The sequence below is a fragment of the Brienomyrus brachyistius genome, chromosome 2, assembly GCF_023856365.1.
Source record: "Brienomyrus brachyistius isolate T26 chromosome 2, BBRACH_0.4, whole genome shotgun sequence".
NCBI lineage: Eukaryota > Metazoa > Chordata > Actinopteri > Osteoglossiformes > Mormyridae > Brienomyrus > Brienomyrus brachyistius.
In genome coordinates this window covers 44,151,254-44,170,483 of record NC_064534.1, presented here as the reverse complement: position 1 = coordinate 44,170,483, position 19,230 = coordinate 44,151,254, and the positions used below count along the sequence as shown (strand labels likewise).

Sequence of the window (19,230 nt, the reverse complement as noted above, 5' to 3'; positions counted from 1 at the left end):
GCAATCTGCGTTTGTCGTAGACGACCCTGACCTTTTTATCTAGAGGCCTATTAAACAGGCGAAAGCTTTTCATGTCGCGTTTGATTTTGTTGTACTGCGTCATTATAGCGGGGTTATTCCTACAACCTCCGATGTAGTTTTCAATCAATCCGATCATACTGTCAAAGTTTACCTTTTGACAGGTTTCGTAATTTAGAGTTATACCCTTACATTTCATTTGTGTTTTCCCGTTGTTGAGTCGGTAACAGTAACTTTTTGGTCCCAGCGCACCCCACGAAGCAATGTATTCGTCGGGGGCTAATTCGGACGTCAGCTCGCCCAGGTAATTGCCTAAGGTCGGGTCATATTCACCAGGCCTGCTTATGTACACGATGCTGTCGGTGTCGTGATACAGCACCCTCCGCCCCAATCTTTCCAGTTCTTTGTAAAGCGTCAACCGACCCCACGCGGTAGTTTGACACGCTATGAATATGTTAGTCTTTCCCGGCGGCACTTTGTAGGAAGACTTGAAACGCCAGCGGATGAGGGCGACCTCGTCGTTGACAAACGCGAAGCTGGAAATCTCGTACAGGTCCGAGCAGAAAAAATTAAAAAATTCCCCCGGGTCAGACACTATACATGTCTGGAGCATGTTGCTCCTCTGCGCCAGTTTACCCCACAGAGAGTTAAGCAGAAGTTTGGACACTTGCCGCTTCCCTTCATTAGACACTATCTGATCGGGCTCCAATTCGATCCCCTCACGCTCGAGATAGTTTTTTATGTACTCCCTGCGACCCACGTCATCGGTCGCGTCGTCGGGGTAGCCCGAAGCCTGCTGCTTCACTTTGAGAAAGGTTTTAATGTAATCTCTAAACAGGTCGCCGCTGGTCTGGGGAAAATGCCACACTTCGTGAATTTTAACGAGCGAGTACCCCCTGTCTAAAGCCAGATTGAGCTCCGCAGATACCCACGCGCCTGTCAATGCCCGCTCTGCGTCGGAATGCCCGCACGCCCCCTCCTGTCTGTTCTCGATCGCGCACGTCCTGCACAGTGTAATTCCCCTATGTTAGGCTTCTCGGGTGGATTTAGATAGCAGAGATGTGGGGTGGATATGTCTGACACGGCCGTGTGGAGTTTAGCGTCGCAGATATTACATTTTTCCGCTTTACACGAGTGCGGTTTTGGGTTCTCGGGAGTGAGGTAGTATCTGAGCCCGCAGGCTTTGCATTTTCTGAACTTGTCACAGGGGGTAGCGAGCTCCCCCCTAACTGGGCAGACCCTAGGCGTACGGTGGCGCTCAAAGCAGGTGTCATTTAAACATCTGAAATTACAACGCTCACATAGTATCGCCGGTGTGCTTTCACCTTCTCTGCAATTAGTCTGACAGACGCTACAAAATTTTTCGCATTGATGAGAGTGAGGCGAATCGTACCCTTTGAAACAGCTCGGGCAAACGTACCCCACGCCTAAGAAGCCCTTTACGCTTTTAATGCCGTAAAAATGCTGATTGTGTAAAAAGAAATACACCGCCCGTCTACCGTCGCTAGGCGTGGGTGTCTGGTAAATTTGGAGATTGTTTGAATAAGGTTGTTGATAATACACCACTGCTTTGCAATCAATGATTTTCTCGAAATTGATAATGTCATTCAAAGCGACTGCGTGATCGGGGGTGAATCCCGCTTTCTCCTGTAACTCCAGGCCGAGCTTTTCAGCCTCGGCGTCAGTGAAGTTTTCGTGCAGCAGATGCGCCAAGTTTATGGCGAAACACGCGTTGGTGTTGTTATTAATGATAAACACGTGTCTGGCTTTTTTAGAAATTATTTCTGAAGCTAACATGGTCTGTAGTTTACGTTTGTTCGCACCGCCGCGTGGGATATTTATTACGTCTACGATTACTTCGAGGTTGGAATCGTTTAAAATCTCTTGATTAGACTGTACCAGGCGATCCAGCAGCTGCTGCAAGTCTGTCAGCTCCCCCACCCCATACCGTACAATTTGCGACAGCTCGTCGTTTAAAAAGTCAGCGCGCAGGGTGACCTGTATATAGGCTCCCCATACGGCGTAAGGAATCGCCTCATTCACAATATTTTGAAACCCCTCGATTACATTTTCATAGTACTCGCGGAAATTGCCTTCGTTTCTAGGTCGCGGGATATTTAGAATCCGCCTAATCTGTACGTTATTGAATCTGCGGCGATGAAGGACCCCGTCAGGCTGGGGATCCACGTCACCGACGGCACCGCCACCTTCCTGTTGAACATTTTCAAATTGTCCCAGCCCAAATTCATTTTCAATCTCCTCAGCATCGAGAAGAAATTCCACGTCTGACAAGGCCTCCCACAATTCAGAATCCGCGGGGGACCATGCGACCTCGTCGGTGGGGGGTAGCCCCGCTCCTGCTTCAGAACCCCTTTCATTTAACATGCTTGTTAATGTCTCTAAGGATGGGAGAAAACAGGGGTCCTGGGCCAGTGTTTCAGCAGACGTCGCTGGTGGCGAGTCGTGTTGAGCAGAGTAATCCGCATCATTTTCATTATTAGCATTGTTGATAATGGCTATTTCATTTAATAAGGCTTCGGGTATAGCCGCTGGGGGTGTTGCTCCGTCCATACCTGTTGATTCTCTCGCAGATTTTCTCTTGACCGGTCGGCGTAGTCTCTCTCTCTCTCTCGTACATAGAAAAAAAAAAAAAAAGAGAATACCTATTATTAGAATGTTATTTTTTAATTGAATAGCATTTTTATAACAGGAATAAAAGAAATAATATACTTACCGGGTAAGGTCTCGATGAAACTTGTGGTTCTTTGGCTGGTACAAACTTTGGTAAGGCGTTGTGCCTCTAGGAGGAGGAAAAGGCCCCCCGCTCGACGTAATACATTTTAATTGTCTCTGTCACCCCATATCTGCACGGTCATGTATGGCAAACAAAACTATAAACAGAATTTACTGGCGGCCAAATTGTCAGACTTGATGTATGACCAGGTGGTACGGCCTTGATGATGCTACTCGTGCCTGTGTAAGAAAATTATCTGTAATTTGGGACGTATGTGAAAACAAAACTTTAAACAGAATTTACTGGAGGACAAAGTGTCAGACTCGATGTATGGCCCGCGTGGCCGGGTAGGGGGGGCGCCTCGATGGCCAGGTGGCACGGCCCTGCAGAATTTACTGGCGGACAAATTGACAGACTCGATGTATGTCTCGACTTATGACCTTTACAAATTGGCGCCATACGCCGATGTGATACAAACGCTTGCGTGAGGAAAAAACACACGGTCAAAACTAGCGCCGAGCGTTTTTATTGGACGGTAGACCCTGCACCTCCTCCTCTCATTCTTTGCTCCAACTTTACCATTTTATCCCACAGTCTCTCACAGTTTCTCTCAGACTCGCGCAGCAGCACGCCTCTCAGCTCTCCCGCATCGCTCTCTCCGAGGATTATCCAAAGCCGTGCGGACCTTTCCGCGCTACCGCACCAGTATGTGAATAAGTCCTTTGCTGATTCTCCGAAGCCCGGGGACCTTACCACGCTACCGCACACCGTACGCTCGCGCTCCATCAGGTAACCCAGCCCCGCTCACTCCCGCCCGCGCCCCACAAAATAATAATAATAATAACTTATTCAAATAACACACGCTCATAAGCACTCTCATCAATATCATTTTTAAAATAATACACACTCATAAGCACTCTCCTCAATATCATTTTAAAATAATAAACATTTAAAATAAGCATTTAAAATAATAAATAATTAAATCCAAATACCATTGCATCACTAACACAACCAACCCATGCCCCCTAAGCCACAATCATTTAAAATAATAAATAAATAATTAAATCCAAATACCATTGCATCAGTTACACAACCAACCCCCGGGGAAGAAGAAAAAAAAATATTTAAATAAATAATTAAATCCACATGCTATTGCGTCAGTTACACAACCAAGCTCAACCCACCACAACATAAGTTCCGCCCACTGAACTTTTGAACATGACCTTTGACCCGACCTGTCATTTTGACAAAAGCGGTATTGCATCTCTCTCTATCGCGCCCTGGTGGAATAAAGGCACGAACAGCTTACAGCACCTAGAATTACCAGGAAGTATTTAGAGTAAAACGGTGTGTAAAAGCTGCCTTTATGAATGAGAGAAAAAAAAAAATATATATATATATAAAATAGTAAAATGGAAGGGGAGTGATAGATTTAAATTAATCGTGAAGTGGAGCGCCCCCTGTATAAAGTAAAAGTGAGAAAAGCTTACAGCACCTGATATTCCCAGGAGGTCTCCCATCCAAGTACTAACCAGACCCTACCCTGCTTGGCTTCCGAGATCAGACGAGAGCGGGTGTGTTCAGGGTGGTATGGCCGTAAGCGAGAGATGCTACCAAAAACAGCCCTTTTGCATTACACGCCTCTATACATGCCAGTTGGTCCCATTGGATCCGACTAATGTTCTTTTTTTTTTTTTTATCTGACTCACACTGCAGCCCCACCATCCAATCGGCAGCGCCGGACCCACACCAAACATTCACCAAACTACTCAGCCGGCAGCCTACCACAATTATTCCATTCTTTCCGCATCCGCACACTTCCTTCTTTTTAACTCCTTTTCACTACCGCACAGGTTAATCGCCGCACGTCCGCCGCCGGCAAACATTACTCCTTTGCCTACTGCATGCAGGCTTCTCTTAACGACCCTCTGTTATCAACTCCGCTAACAGCCACAAAATCTCCGCCGCACGAAGCCCACTGGTAGCTGCTGAATCACATGCTTCCCCAAAACGTCGCGCTATCAGAACACTGGGAGCTACACACACCAACAAGTCCATACTGCAGGCTGCAGCCAGAACAATTTTCTACATTCAAACATCGACGGCCTCTTCTCTCTAAAAATTCACCAGACCGCTTCTACCACCAGCAAAGAAGTTTCCATCCCTAATTCCTCTGTGATTCCCACTAACCTAAACATTAAGCTGGCATTGAAGGGTGTGAATTACCCCGGCCAATCTGTTCTTTTAAATACAGCTTTTAGCAAGTTTTGAAAGGAGAAGAGCAGAACTTGCTATGCCAATAATATCGAATCTTCTGTGGCGAAGTGGTTTTTGCATAGAAAACAAAGCGGTCAGTTGAAGAGGAATAATATCAGTACTTTGTTTAAAACTGTGTGTAAAAAGCTGTCTCTTTATCATTAACAATAAGTTGTAAAACGTGAATGGGGAGTGACAGTCTTCAAGTTTGTGAGAAGATCGCGCCCTGGTGGAATAAAGGCACGAAGAGCTTACAGCACCTAGAATTACCAGGCAGTATTTAGAGTAAAACGGTGTGTAAAAGCTGCCTTTATGAAAGAGAGAAAATAAAAATATATATATAAAATAGTAAAATGGAAGGGGAGTGATAGATTTAAATTAATCGTGAAGTGGAGCGCCCCCTGTATAAAGTAAAAGTGAGAAAAGCTTACAGCACCTGGTATTCCCAGATGGTCTCCCATCCAAGTACTAACCAGACCCTACCCTGCTTAGCTTCCGAGATCAGACGAGATCGGGCGTGTTCAGGGTGGTATGGCCATAAGCGAGAGATGCTACCAAAAACAGCCCTTTTGCATTACACGCCTCTATACATGCCAGTTGGTCCCATTGGATCCTACTCCTGTTTTTTTTTTTTTTTTATCTGACTCACACTGCAGCCCCACCATCCAATCGGCAACGCCGGACCCACACCAAACATTCACCAAACTACTCAGCCGGCAGCCTACCACAATTATTCCATTCTTTCCGCATCCGCACACTTCCTTCTCTTTAACTCCTTTTCACTACCGCACAGGTTAATCGCCGCACGTCCCCCGCCAGCAAACATTACTCCTTTGCCTACTGCATGCAGGCTTCTCTTAACGACCCTCTGTTATCAACTCCGCTAACAGCCACAAAATCTCCGCCGCACGAAGCCCACTGGTAGCTGCTGAATCACATGCTTCCCCAAAACGTCGCGCTATCAGAACACTGGGAGCTACACACACCAACAAGTCCATACTGCAGGCTGCAGCCAGAACAATTTTCTACATTCAAACATCGACGGCCTCTTCTCTCTAAAAATTCACCAGACCGCTTCTACCACCAGCAAAGAAGTTTCCATCCCTAATTCCTCTGTGATTCCCACTAACCTAAACATTAAGCTGGCATTGAAGGGTGTGAATTACCCCGGCCAATCTGTTCTTTTAAATACAGCTTTTAGCAAGTTTTGAAAGGAGAAGAGCAGAACTTGCTATGCCAATAATATCGAATCTTCTGTGGCGAAGTGGTTTTTGCATAGAAAACAAAGCGGTCAGTTGAAGAGGAATAATATCAGTACTTTGTTTAAAACTGTGTGTAAAAAGCTGTCTCTTTATCATTAACAATAAGTTGTAAAACGTGAATGGGGAGTGACAGTCTTCAAGTTTGTGAGAAGATCGCGCCCTGGTGGAATAAAGGCACGAAGAGCTTACAGCACCTAGAATTACCAGGCAGTATTTAGAGTAAAACGGTGTGTAAAAGCTGCCTTTATGAAAGAGAGAAAATAAAAATATATATATAAAATAGTAAAATGGAAGGGGAGTGATAGATTTAAATTAATCGTGAAGTGGAGCGCCCCCTGTATAAAGTAAAAGTGAGAAAAGCTTACAGCACCTGGTATTCCCAGATGGTCTCCCATCCAAGTACTAACCAGACCCTACCCTGCTTAGCTTCCGAGATCAGACGAGATCGGGCGTGTTCAGGGTGGTATGGCCATAAGCGAGAGACGCTACCAAAAACAGCCCTTTTGCATTACACGCCTCTATACATGCCAGTTGGTCCCATTGGATCCTACTCCTGTTTTTTTTTTTTTTTTTATCTGACTCACACTGCAGCCCCACCATCCAATCGGCAACGCCGGACCCACACCAAACATTCACCAAACTACTCAGCCGGCAGCCTACCACAATTATTCCATTCTTTCCGCATCCGCACACTTCCTTCTCTTTAACTCCTTTTCACTACCGCACAGGTTAATCGCCGCACGTCCCCCGCCAGCAAACATTACTCCTTTGCCTACTGCATGCAGGCTTCTCTTAACGACCCTCTGTTATCAACTCCGCTAACAGCCACAAAATCTCCGCCGCACGAAGCCCACTGGTAGCTGCTGAATCACATGCTTCCCCAAAACGTCGCGCTGTCAGAACACTGGGAGCTACACACACCAACAAGTCCATACTGCAGGCTGCAGCCAGAACAATTTTCTACATTCAAACATCGACGGCCTCTTCTCTCTAAAAATTCACCAGACCGCTTCTACCACCAGCAAAGAAGTTTCCATCCCTAATTCCTCTGTGATTCCCACTAACCTAAACATTAAGCTGGCATTGAAGGGTGTGAATTACCCCGGCCAATCTGTTCTTTTAAATACAGCTTTTAGCAAGTTTTGAAAGGAGAAGAGCAGAACTTGCTATGCCAATAATATCGAGTCTTCTGTGGCGAAGTGGTTTTTGCATAGAAAACAAAGCGGTCAGTTGAAGAGGAATAATATCAGTACTTTGTTTAAAACTGTGTGTAAAAAGCTGTCTCTTTATCATTAACAATAAGTTGTAAAACGTGAATGGGGAGTGACAGTTTTCAAGTTTGTGAGAAGATCGCGCCCTGGTGGAATAAAGGCACGAACAGCTTACAGCACCTAGAATTACCAGGAAGTATTTAGAGTAAAACGGTGTGTAAAAGCTGCCTTTATGAATGAGAGAAAAATATATATATATATATATAAAATAGTAAAATGGAAGGGGAGTGATAGATTTAAATTAATCGTGAAGTGGAGCGCCCCCTGTATAAAGTAATAGTGAGAAAAGCTTACAGCACCTGGTATTCCCAGGAGGTCTCCCATCCAAGTACTAACCAGACCCTACCCTGCTTGGCTTCCGAGATCAGGCGTGTTCAGGGTGGTATGGCCGTAAGCGAGAGATGCTACCAAAAACAGCCCTTTTGCATTACACGCCTCTATACATGCCAGTTGGTCCCATTGGATCCTACTAATGTTCTTTTTTTTTTTTTATCTGACTCACACTGCAGCCCCACCATCCAATCGGCAGCGCCGGACCCACACCAAACATTCACCAAACTACTCAGCCGGCAGCCTACCACAATTATTCCATTCTTTCCGCATCCGCACACTTCCTTCTTTTTAACTCCTTTTCACTACCGCACAGGTTAATCGCCGCACGTCCCCCGCCGGCAAACATTACTCCTTTGCCTACTGCATGCAGGCTTCTCTTAACGACCCTCTGTTATCAACTCCACTAACAGCCACAAAATCTCCGCCGCACGAAGCCCACTGGTAGCTGCTGAATCACATGCTTCCCCAAAACGTCGCGCTGTCAGAACACTGGGAGCTACACACACCAACAAGTCCATACTGCAGGCTGCAGCCAGAACAATTTTCTACATTCAAACATCGACGGCCTCTTCTCTCTAAAAATTCACCAGACCGCTTCTACCACCAGCAAAGAAGTTTCCATCCCTAATTCCTCTGTGATTCCCACTAACCTAAACATTAAGCTGGCATTGAAGGGTGTGAATTACCCCGGCCAATCTGTTCTTTTAAATACAGCTTTTAGCAAGTTTTGAAAGGAGAAGAGCAGAACTTGCTATGCCAATAATATCGAGTCTTCTGTGGCGAAGTGGTTTTTGCATAGAAAACAAAGCGGTCAGTTGAAGAGGAATAATATCAGTACTTTGTTTAAAACTGTGTGTAAAAAGCTGTCTCTTTATCATTAACAATAAGTTGTAAAACGTGAATGGGGAGTGACAGTCTTCAAGTTTGTGAGAAGATCGCGCCCTGGTGGAATAAAGGCACGAAGAGCTTACAGCACCTAGAATTACCAGGCAGTATTTAGAGTAAAACGGTGTGTAAAAGCTGCCTTTATGAAAGAGAGAAAATAAAAATATATATATAAAATAGTAAAATGGAAGGGGAGTGATAGATTTAAATTAATCGTGAAGTGGAGCGCCCCCTGTATAAAGTAAAAGTGAGAAAAGCTTACAGCACCTGGTATTCCCAGGTAGTCTCCCATCCAAGTACTAACCAGACCCTACCCTACTTGGCTTCCGAGATCGGATGAGATCGGGCGTGTTCAGGGTGGTATGGCCATAAGCGAGAGACGTGACCAAAATCAGCCCTTTTGCATTACACGCGTCTATACATGCCAGTTAGTCCCATTGGATCCTACTCCTGGTTTTTTTTTTTTTATCTGACTCACACTGCAGCACCACCATCCAATCGGCAGCGCCAGACCCACACCAAACATTCACCAAACTACTCAGCCGGCAGCCTACCACAATTATTCCATTCTTTCCGCATCCGCACACTTCCTTCTCTTTAACTCCTTTTCACTACCGCACAGGTTAATCGCCGCACGTCCCCCGCCAGCAAACATTACTCCTTTGCCTACTGCATGCAGGCTTCTCTTAACGACCCTCTGTTATCAACTCCGCTAACAGCCACAAAATCTCCGCCGCACGAAGCCCACTGGTAGCTGCTGAATCACATGCTTCCCCAAAACGTCGCGCTGTCAGAACACTGGGAGCTACACACACCAACAAGTCCATACTGCAGGCTTCAGCCAGAACAATTTTCTACATTCAAACATCGACGGCCTCTTCTCTCTAAAAATTCACCAGACCGCTTCTACCACCAGCAAAGAAGTTTCCATCCCTAATTCCTCTGTGATTCCCACTAACCTAAACATTAAGCTGGCATTGAAGGGTGTGAATTACCCCGGCCAATCTGTTCTTTTAAATACAGCTTTTAGCAAGTTTTGAAAGGAGAAGAGCAGAACTTGCTATGCCAATAATATCGAGTCTTCTGTGGCCAAGTGGTTTTTGCATAGAAAACAAAGCGGTCAGTTGAAGAGGAATAATATCAGTACTTTGTTTAAAACTGTGTGTAAAAAGCTGTCTCTTTATCATTAACAATAAGTTGTAAAACGTGAATGGGGAGTGACAGTTTTCAAGTTTGTGAGAAGATCGCGCCCTGGTGGAATAAAGGCACGAACAGCTTACAGCACCTAGAATTACCAGGAAGTATTTAGAGTAAAACGGTGTGTAAAAGCTGCCTTTATGAATGAGAGAAAAATATATATATATATATATAAAATAGTAAAATGGAAGGGGAGTGATAGATTTAAATTAATCGTGAAGTGGAGCGCCCCCTGTATAAAGTAATAGTGAGAAAAGCTTACAGCACCTGGTATTCCCAGGAGGTCTCCCATCCAAGTACTAACCAGACCCTACGCTGCTTGGCTTCCGAGATCAGGCGTGTTCAGGGTGGTATGGCCGTAAGCGAGAGATGCTACCAAAAACAGCCCTTTTGCATTACACGCCTCTATACATGCCAGTTGGTCCCATTGGATCCTACTAATGTTCTTTTTTTTTTTTTTATCTGACTCACACTGCAGCCCCACCATCCAATCGGCAGCGCCGGACCCACACCAAACATTCACCAAACTACTCAGCCGGCAGCCTACCACAATTATTCCATTCTTTCCGCATCCGCACACTTCCTTCTTTTTAACTCCTTTTCACTACCGCACAGGTTAATCGCCGCACGTCCCCCGCCGGCAAACATTACTCCTTTGCCTACTGCATGCAGGCTTCTCTTAACGACCCTCTGTTATCAACTCCGCTAACAGCCACGAAATCTCCGCCGCACGAAGCCCACTGGTAGCTGCTGAATCACATGCTTCCCCAAAACGTTGCGCTGTCAGAACACTGGGAGCTACACACACCAACAAGTCCATACTGCAGGCTGCAGCCAGAACAATTTTCTACATCCAAACATCGACGGCCTCTTCTCTCTAAAAATTCACCAGACCGCTTCTACCACCAGCAAAGAAGTTTCCATCCCTAATTCCTCTGTGATTCCCACTAACCTAAACATTAAGCTGGCATTGAAGGGTGTGAATTACCCCGGCCAATCTGTTCTTTTAAATACAGCTTTTAGCAAGTTTTGAAAGGAGAAGAGCAGAACTTGCTATGCCAATAATATCGAGTCTTCTGTGGCGAAGTGGTTTTTGCATAGAAAACAAAGCGGTCAGTTGAAGAGGAATAATATCAGTACTTTGTTTAAAACTGTGTGTAAAAAGCTGTCTCTTTATCATTAACAATAAGTTGTAAAACGTGAATGGGGAGTGACAGTCTTCAAGTTTGTGAGAAGATCGCGCCCTGGTGGAATAAAGGCACGAACAGCTTACAGCACCTAGAATTACCAGGCAGTATTTAGAGTTAAATGGTGTGTAAAAGCTGCCTTTATGAATGAGAGAAAAAAAATATATATATAAAATAGTAAAACGTAAGGGGAGTGATAGATTTAAATTAATCGTGAAGTGGAGTGCCCCCTGTATAAAGTAAAAGTGAGAAAAGCTTACACACCTGGTATTCCCAGATGGTCTCCCATCCAAGTACTAAGCAGACCCTACCCTGCTTAGCTTCCAAGATCAGACAAGATCGGGCGTGTTCAGGGTGGTATGGCCATAAGCGAGAGTCACTACCAAAAACAGCCCTTTTGCATTACACGCCTCTATACATGCCAGTTGGTCCCATTGGATCCTACTCCTGTTTTTTTTTTTTTTTTTTATTTGACTCACACTGCAGCACCACCATCCAATCGGCAGCGCCGGACCCACACCAAACATTCACCAAACTACTCAGCCGGCAGCCTACCACAATTATTCCATTCTTTCCGCATCCGCACATTTCCTTCTCTTTAACTCCTTTTCACTACCGCACAGGTTAATCGCCGCACGTCCCCCGCCGGCAAACATTACTCATTTGCCTACCGCATGCAGGCTTCTCTTAACGACCCTCTGTAATCAACTCCGCTAACAGCCACAAAATCTCCGCCGCACGAAGCCCACTGGTAGCTGCTGAATCACATGCTTCCCCAAAACGTTGCGCTGTCAGAACACTGGGAGCTACACACACCAACAAGTCCATACTGCAGGCTGCAGCCAGAACAATTTTCTACATCCAAACATCGACGGCCTCTTCTCTCTAAAAATTCACCAGACCGCTTCTACCACCAGCAAAGAAGTTTCCATCCCTAATTCCTCTGTGATTCCCACTAACCTAAACATTAAGCTGGCATTGAAGGGTGTGAATTACCCCGGCCAATCTGTTCTTTTAAATACAGCTTTTAGCAAGTTTTGAAAGGAGAAGAGCAGAACTTGCTATGCCAATAATATCGAGTCTTCTGTGGCGAAGTGGTTTTTGCATAGAAAACAAAGCGGTCAGTTGAAGAGGAATAATATCAGTACTTTGTTTAAAACTGTGTGTAAAAAGCTGTCTCTTTATCATTAACAATAAGTTGTAAAACGTGAATGGGGAGTGACAGTCTTCAAGTTTGTGAGAAGATCGCGCCCTGGTGGAATAAAGGCACGAACAGCTTACAGCACCTAGAATTACCAGGCAGTATTTAGAGTTAAACGGTGTGTAAAAGCTGCCTTTATGAATGAGAGAAAAAAAATATATATATAAAATAGTAAAACGTAAGGGGAGTGATAGATTTAAATTAATCGTGAAGTGGAGTGCCCCCTGTATAAAGTAAAAGTGAGAAAAGCTTACAGCACCTGGTATTCCCAGGAGGTCTCGCATCCAAGTACTAACCAGACCCTACCCTGATTGGCTTCCGAGATCGGATGAGATCGGGCGTGTTCAGGCTGGCATTGCCATAAGCGAGAGACGCTACCAAAAACAGCCCTTTTGCATTACACGCCTCTATACATGCCAGTTGGTCCCATTGGATCCTACTCCTGGTTTTTTTTTTTTTTTTTATCTGACTCACACTGCAGCCCCACCATCCAATCGGCAGCGCCGGACCCACACCAAACATTCACCAAACTACTCAGCCGGCAGCCTACCACAATTATTCCATTCTTTCCGCCTCCGCACACTTCCTTCTTTTTAACTCCTTTTCACTACCACACAGGTTAATCGCCGCACGTCCCCCGCCGGCAAACATTACTCCTTTGCCTACTGCATGCAGGCTTCTCTTAACGACCCTCTGTTATCAACTCCGCTAACAGCCACAAAATCTCCGCCGCACGAAGCCCACTGGTAGCTGCTGAATCACATGCTTCCCCAAAACGTCGCGCTGTCAGAACACTGGGAGCTACACACAGCAACAAGTCCATACTGCAGGCTGCAGCCAGAACAATTTTCTACATTCAAACATCGACGGCCTCTTCTCTCTAAAAATTCACCAGACCGCTTCTACCACCAGCAAAGAAGTTTCCATCCCTAATTCCTCTGTGATTCCCACTAACCTAAACTTTAAGCTGGCATTGAAGGGTGTGAATTACCCCGGCCAATCTGTTCTTTTAAATACAGCTTTTAGCAAGTTTTGAAAGGAGAAGAGCAGAACTTGCTATGCCAATAATATCGAGTCTTCTGTGGCGAAGTGTTTTTTGCATAGAAATCAAAGCGGTCAGTTGAAGAGGAATAATATCAGTACTTTGTTTAAAACTGTGTGTAAAAAGCTGTCTCTTTATCATTAACAATAAGTTGTAAAACGTGAATGGGGAGTGACAGTCTTCAAGTTTGTGAGAAGATCGCGCCCTGGTGGAATAAAGGCACGAACAGCTTACAGCACCTAGAATTACCAGGAAGTATTTAGAGTAAAACGGTTTCTAAAAGCTGCCTTTATGAATGAGAGATATAAAATATATATATATAAAATAGTAAAATGGAAGGGGAGTGATAGATTTAAATTAATCGTGAAGTGGAGCGCACCCTGTATAAAGTAAAAGTGAGAAAGGCTTACAGCACCTGGTATTCCCAGGTGGTCTCCCATCCAATTACTAACCGGACCCTACCCTACTTGGCTTCCGAGATCGGATGAGATCGGGCGTGTTCAGGGTGGTATGACCGTAAGCGAGAGATGCTACCAAAAACAGCCCTTTTGCATTACACGCCTCTATACATGCCAGTTGGTCCCATTGGATCCTACTAATGTTCTTTTTTTTTTTTTTATCTGACTCACACTGCAGCCCCACCATCCAATCGGCAGCGCCGGACCCACACCAAACATTCACCAAACTACTCAGCCGGCAGCCTACCACAATTATTCCATTCTTTCCGCATCCGCACACTTCCTTATTTTTAACTCCTTTTCACTACCGCACAGGTTAATCGCCGCACGTCCCCCGCCGGCAAACATTACTCCTTTGCCTACTGCATGCAGGCTTCTCTTAACGACCCTCTGTTATCAACTCCGCTAACAGCCACAAAATCTCCGCCGCACGAAGCCCACTGGTAGCTGCTGAATCACATGCTTCCCCAAAACGTCGCGCTGTCAGAACACTGGGAGCTACACACACCAACAAGTCCATACTGCAGGCTGCAGCCAGAACAATTTTCTACATTCAAACATCGACGGCCTCTTCTCTCTAAAAATTCACCAGACCGCTTCTACCACCAGCAAAGAAGTTTCCATCCCTAATTCCTCTGTGATTCCCACTAACCTAAACATTAAGCTGGCATTGAAGGGTGTGAATTACCCCGGCCAATCTGTTCTTTTAAATACAGCTTTTAGCAAGTTTTGAAAGGAGGAGAAGAGCAGACCTTGCTATGCCAACAATATCAAGTCTTCTGTGGCGAAGTGGTTTTTGCAAAGAAAACAAAGCGGTCAGTTGAAGAGGAATAATATCAGTACTTTGTTTAAAACTGTGTGTAAAAAGCTGTCTCTTTATCATTAACAATAAGTTGTAAAACGTGAATGGGGAGTGACAGTCTTCAAGTTTGTGAGAAGATCGCGCCCTGGTGGAATAAAGGCACGAACAGCTTACAGCACCTAGAATTACCAGGAAGTATTTAGAGTAAAACGGTTTCTAAAAGCTGCCTTTTTGAATGAGAGAAAAAAGAAATATATAAAATAGTAAAATGGAAGGGGAGTGATAGATTTAAATTAATCGTGAGGTGGAGTGCCCCCTGTATAAAGTAAAAGTGAGAAAAGCTTACAGCACGTGGTATTCCCAGGCAGTCTCCCATCCAAGTACTAACCAGACCCTACCCCGCTTAGCTTCCGAGATCCGACGAGATCGGGCGTGTTCAGGGTGGTATGGCCATAAGCGAGAGCCGCGAACAAAAACAGCCCTTTTGCATTACACGCCTCTATACATGCCAGTTAGTCCCATTGGATCCTACTCCTGTTTTTTTTTTTTTTTATCTGACTCACACTGCAGCACCACCATCCAATCGGCAGCTCCGCACCCACACCAAACATTCACCAAACTACTCAGCCGGCAGCCTACCACAATTATTCCATTCTTTCCGCATCCGCACACTTCCTTCTCTTTAAGTCCTTTTCACTACCGAACAGGTTAATCGCCGCACTTCCCCCGCCGGCAAACATTACTCATTTGCCTACCGCATGCAGGCTTCTCTTAAAGACCCTCTGTTATCAACTCCGCTAACAGCCACAAAATCTCCGCCGCACGAAGCCCACTGGTTGCTGTTGAATCACATGCTTCCCCAAAATGTCACGCTGTCAGAACGCTGGGAGCTACACACGGCAAAAAGTCCATACTGCAGGCTGCAGCCAGAACAATTTTCTACACTGAAACATCGACGGCCTCTTCTCTCTAAAAATTCACCAGACCGCTTCTACCACCAGCAAAGAAGTTTCCATCCCTAATTCCTCTGTGATTCCCACTAACCTAAACATTAAGCTGGCATTGAAGGGTGTGAATTACCCCGGCCAACCTGCTCTTTTAAATACAGCTTTTAGCAAGTTTTGAAAGGAGGAGAAGAGCAGATAATATGCCAATAATATCGAATATTCTGTGGCGAAGTGGTTTTTGCATAGAAAACAAAGCGGTGAGTTTAAGAGGAATTATATCAGTACTTTGTTTAAAACTGTGTGTAAAAAGCTGTCTCTTTATTATTAACAATAAGTTGTAAAACGTGAATGTGGAGTGACAGTCTTCAAGTTTGTCAGAAGATCGCGCCCTGGTGGAATAAAGGCACGAACAGCTTACAGCACCTAGAATTACCAGGCAGTATTTAGAGTAAAACGTGTGTAAAAGCTGCCTTTATGAATGAGAGAAAAAAGAAATATATAAAATAGTAAAATGGAGGGGGAGTGATAGATTTAAATTAATCGTGAGGTGGAGTGCCCCCTGTATAAAGTAAAAGTGAGAAAAGCTTACAGCACGTGGTATTCCCAGGCAGTCTCCCATCCAAGTACTAACAAGACCCTACCCCACTTAGCTTCCAAGATCAGACGAGATCGGGCGTGTTCAGGGTGGTATGGCCATAAGCGAGAGCGGCGAACAAAAACAGCCCTTTTGCATTACACGCCTCTATACATGCCAGTTAGTCCCATTGGATCCTACTCCTGTTTTTTTTTTTTTTTATCTGACTCACACTGCAGCACCACCATCCAATCGGCAGCGCCGCACCCACACCAAACATTCACCAAACTACTCAGCCGGCAGCCTACCACAATTATTCCATTTTTTCCGCATCCGCACACTTCCTTCTCTTTAAGTCCTTTTCACTACCGAACAGGTTAATCGCCGCACGTCCCCCGCCGTAAAACATTACTCATTTGCCTACCGCATGCAGGCTTCTCTTAAAGACCCTCTGTTATCAACTCCGCTAACAGCCACAAAATCTCCGCCGCACGAAGCCCACTGGTTGCTGTTGAATCACATGCTTCCCCAAAATGTCACGCTGTCAGAACACTGGGAGCTACACACGCCAACAAGTCCATACTGCAGGCTGCAGCCAGAACAATTTTCTACATTGAAACATCGACGGCCTCTTCTCTCTAAAAATTCACCAGACCGCTTCTACCACCAGCAAAGAAGTTTCCATCCCTAATTCCTCTGTGATTCCCACTAACCTAAACATTAAGCTGGCATTGAAGGGTGTGAATTACCCCGGCCAATCTGTTCTTTTAAATACAGCTTTTAGCAAGTTTTGAAAGGAGGAGAAGAGCAGACATTGCTATGCCAACAATATCAAGTCGTCTGTGGCGAAGTGGTTTTTGCATAGAAAACAAAGCGGTGAGTTGAAGAGGAATTATATCAGTACTTTGTTTAAAACTGTGTGTAAAAAGCTGTCTCTTTATTATTAACAATAAGTTGTAAAACGTGAATGGGGAGTGACAGTCTTCAAGTTTGTGAGAAGATAGTGCCCTGGTGGAATAAAGGCACGAACAGCTTACAGCACCTAGAATTACCAGGCAGTATTTAGAGTAAAACGTGTGTAAAAGCTGCCTTTATGAATGAGAGAAAAAAGAAATATAGTCCCATTGGATCCTACTCCTGTTTTTTTTTTTTTTTTTATCTGACTCACACTGCAGCACCACCGTCCAATCGGCAGCGCCGCACCCACACCAAACATTCACCAAACTACTCAGCCGGCAGCCTACCACAATTATTCCATTCTTTCCGCATCCGCACACTTCCTTCTCTTTAAGTCCTTTTCACTACCGAACAGGTTAATCGCCGCACGTCCCCCGCCGGCAAACATTACTCATTTGCCTACCGCATGCAGGCTTCTCTTAAAGACCCTCTGTTATCAACTCCGCTAACAGCCACAAAATCTCCGCCGCACGAAGCCCACTGGTTGCTGTTGAATCACATGCTTCCCCAAAATGTCACGCTGTCAGAACACTGGGAGCTACACACGCCAACAAGTCCATACTGCAGGCTGCAGCCAGAACAATTTTCTACACTGAAACATCGACGGCCTCTTCTCTCTAAAAATTCACCAGACCGCTTCTACAACCAGCAAAGAAGTTTCCATCCCTAATTCCTCTGTGATTCCCACTAACCTAAACATTAAGCTGGCATTGAAGGGTGTGAATTACCCCGGCCAACCTGCTCTTTTAAATACAGCTTTTAGCAAGTTTAGAAAGGAGGAGAAGAGCAGATAATATGCCAATAATATCGAATATTCTGTGGCGAAGTGGTTTTTGCATAGAAAACAAAGCGGTGAGTTTAAGAGGAATTATATCAGTACTTTGTTTAAAACTGTGTGTAAAAAGCTGTCTCTTTATTATTAACAATAAGTTGTAAAACGTGAATGTGGAGTGACAGTCTTCAAGTTTGTCAGAAGATCGCGCCCTGGTGGAATAAAGGCACGAACAGCTTACAGCACCTAGAATTACCAGGCAGTATTTAGAGTAAAACGTGTGTAAAAGCTGCCTTTATGAATGAGAGAAAAAAAAAAAATATATATATATAAAATAGTAAAATGGAAGGGGAGTGATAGATTTAAATTAATCGTGAAGTGGAGCGCCCCCTGTATAAAGTAAAAGTGAGAAAAGCTTACAGCACCTGGTATTCCCAGGAGGTCTCCCATCCAAGTATTAACCAGACCCTAGCCTGCTTAGCTTCCGAGATCAGATGAGATCGGGCGTGTTCAGGGTGGTATGGCCGCAAGCGAGAGACGCTACCAAAAACAGCCCTTTTGCATTACACGCCTCTATACATGCCAGTTGGTCCCATTGGATCCTACTAATGTTTTTTTTTTTTTTTTATCTGACTCACACTGCAACCCCACCATCCAATCGGCAGCGCCGCACCCACACCAAACATTCACCAAACTACTCAGCCGGCAGCCTACCACAATTATCCCATTCTTTCCGCATCCGCACACTTCCTTCTTTTTAACTCCTTTTCACTACCGCACAGGTTAATCGCCGCACGTCCCCCGCCGGCAAACATTACTCCTTTGCCTACTGCATGCAGGCTTCTCTTAACGACCCTCTGTTATCAACTCCGCTAACAGCCACAAAATCTCCGCCGCACGAAGCCCACTGGTAGCTGCTGAATCACATGCTTCCCCAAAACGTCGCGCTGTCAGAACACTGGGAGCTACACACACCAACAAGTCCATACTGCAGGCTGCAGCCAGAACAATTTTCTACATTCAAACATCGACGGCCTCTTCTCTCTAAAAATTCACCAGACCGCTTCTACCACCAGCAAAGAAGTTTCCATCCCTAATTCCTCTGTGATTCCCACTAACCTAAACATTAAGCTGGCATTGAAGGGTGTGAATTACCCCGGCCAATCTGTTCTTTTAAATACAGCTTTTAGCAAGTTTTGAAAGGAGAAGAGCAGAACTTGCTATGCCAATAATATCGAGTCTTCTGTGGCGAAGTGCTTTTTGCATAGAAAACAAAGCGGTCAGTTGAAGAGGAATAATATCAGTACTTTGTTTAAAACTGTGTGTAAAAAGCT

At 45.0% G+C, this 19,230-nt stretch overlaps 2 protein-coding genes, 7 non-coding genes and 5 pseudogenes across 9 annotated transcripts in view; 2 read left to right on the top strand and 12 right to left on the bottom strand.

Annotated features, from left to right (window-relative positions):
* The window catches only part of LOC125715120 (uncharacterized), a 1,180,389-nt gene that overhangs the window by 155,934 nt on the left and 1,005,225 nt on the right, over window positions 1–19,230 (top strand). The gene's annotated exons all lie outside the window — the stretch shown is intronic.
* The window catches only part of LOC125715114 (uncharacterized), a 935,270-nt gene that overhangs the window by 157,702 nt on the left and 758,338 nt on the right, over window positions 1–19,230 (top strand). The gene's annotated exons all lie outside the window — the stretch shown is intronic.
* On the bottom strand, window positions 4,236–4,354 carry LOC125735342 (5S ribosomal RNA). Its single transcript, XR_007394639.1, has one exon. It is a non-coding gene; the product is annotated as a 5S ribosomal RNA (ribosomal RNA).
* On the bottom strand, window positions 5,433–5,551 carry LOC125733298 (5S ribosomal RNA). The gene has a single exon (XR_007392647.1). It is a non-coding gene; the product is annotated as a 5S ribosomal RNA (ribosomal RNA).
* LOC125733297 (5S ribosomal RNA) lies at window positions 6,629–6,747 on the bottom strand. Its single transcript, XR_007392646.1, has one exon. It is a non-coding gene; the product is annotated as a 5S ribosomal RNA (ribosomal RNA).
* On the bottom strand, window positions 7,829–7,937 carry LOC125731700 (5S ribosomal RNA; annotated as a pseudogene).
* On the bottom strand, window positions 9,015–9,133 carry LOC125735379 (5S ribosomal RNA). The gene has a single exon (XR_007394675.1). It is a non-coding gene; the product is annotated as a 5S ribosomal RNA (ribosomal RNA).
* LOC125731968 (5S ribosomal RNA) lies at window positions 10,212–10,320 on the bottom strand (annotated as a pseudogene).
* Window positions 11,397–11,514, bottom strand: LOC125731889 (5S ribosomal RNA; annotated as a pseudogene).
* On the bottom strand, window positions 12,592–12,710 carry LOC125731757 (5S ribosomal RNA; annotated as a pseudogene).
* LOC125736054 (5S ribosomal RNA) lies at window positions 13,790–13,908 on the bottom strand. Its single transcript, XR_007395337.1, has one exon. It is a non-coding gene; the product is annotated as a 5S ribosomal RNA (ribosomal RNA).
* On the bottom strand, window positions 14,986–15,104 carry LOC125728877 (5S ribosomal RNA). The gene has a single exon (XR_007389447.1). It is a non-coding gene; the product is annotated as a 5S ribosomal RNA (ribosomal RNA).
* LOC125731907 (5S ribosomal RNA) lies at window positions 16,176–16,294 on the bottom strand (annotated as a pseudogene).
* LOC125735833 (5S ribosomal RNA) lies at window positions 18,310–18,428 on the bottom strand. The gene has a single exon (XR_007395119.1). It is a non-coding gene; the product is annotated as a 5S ribosomal RNA (ribosomal RNA).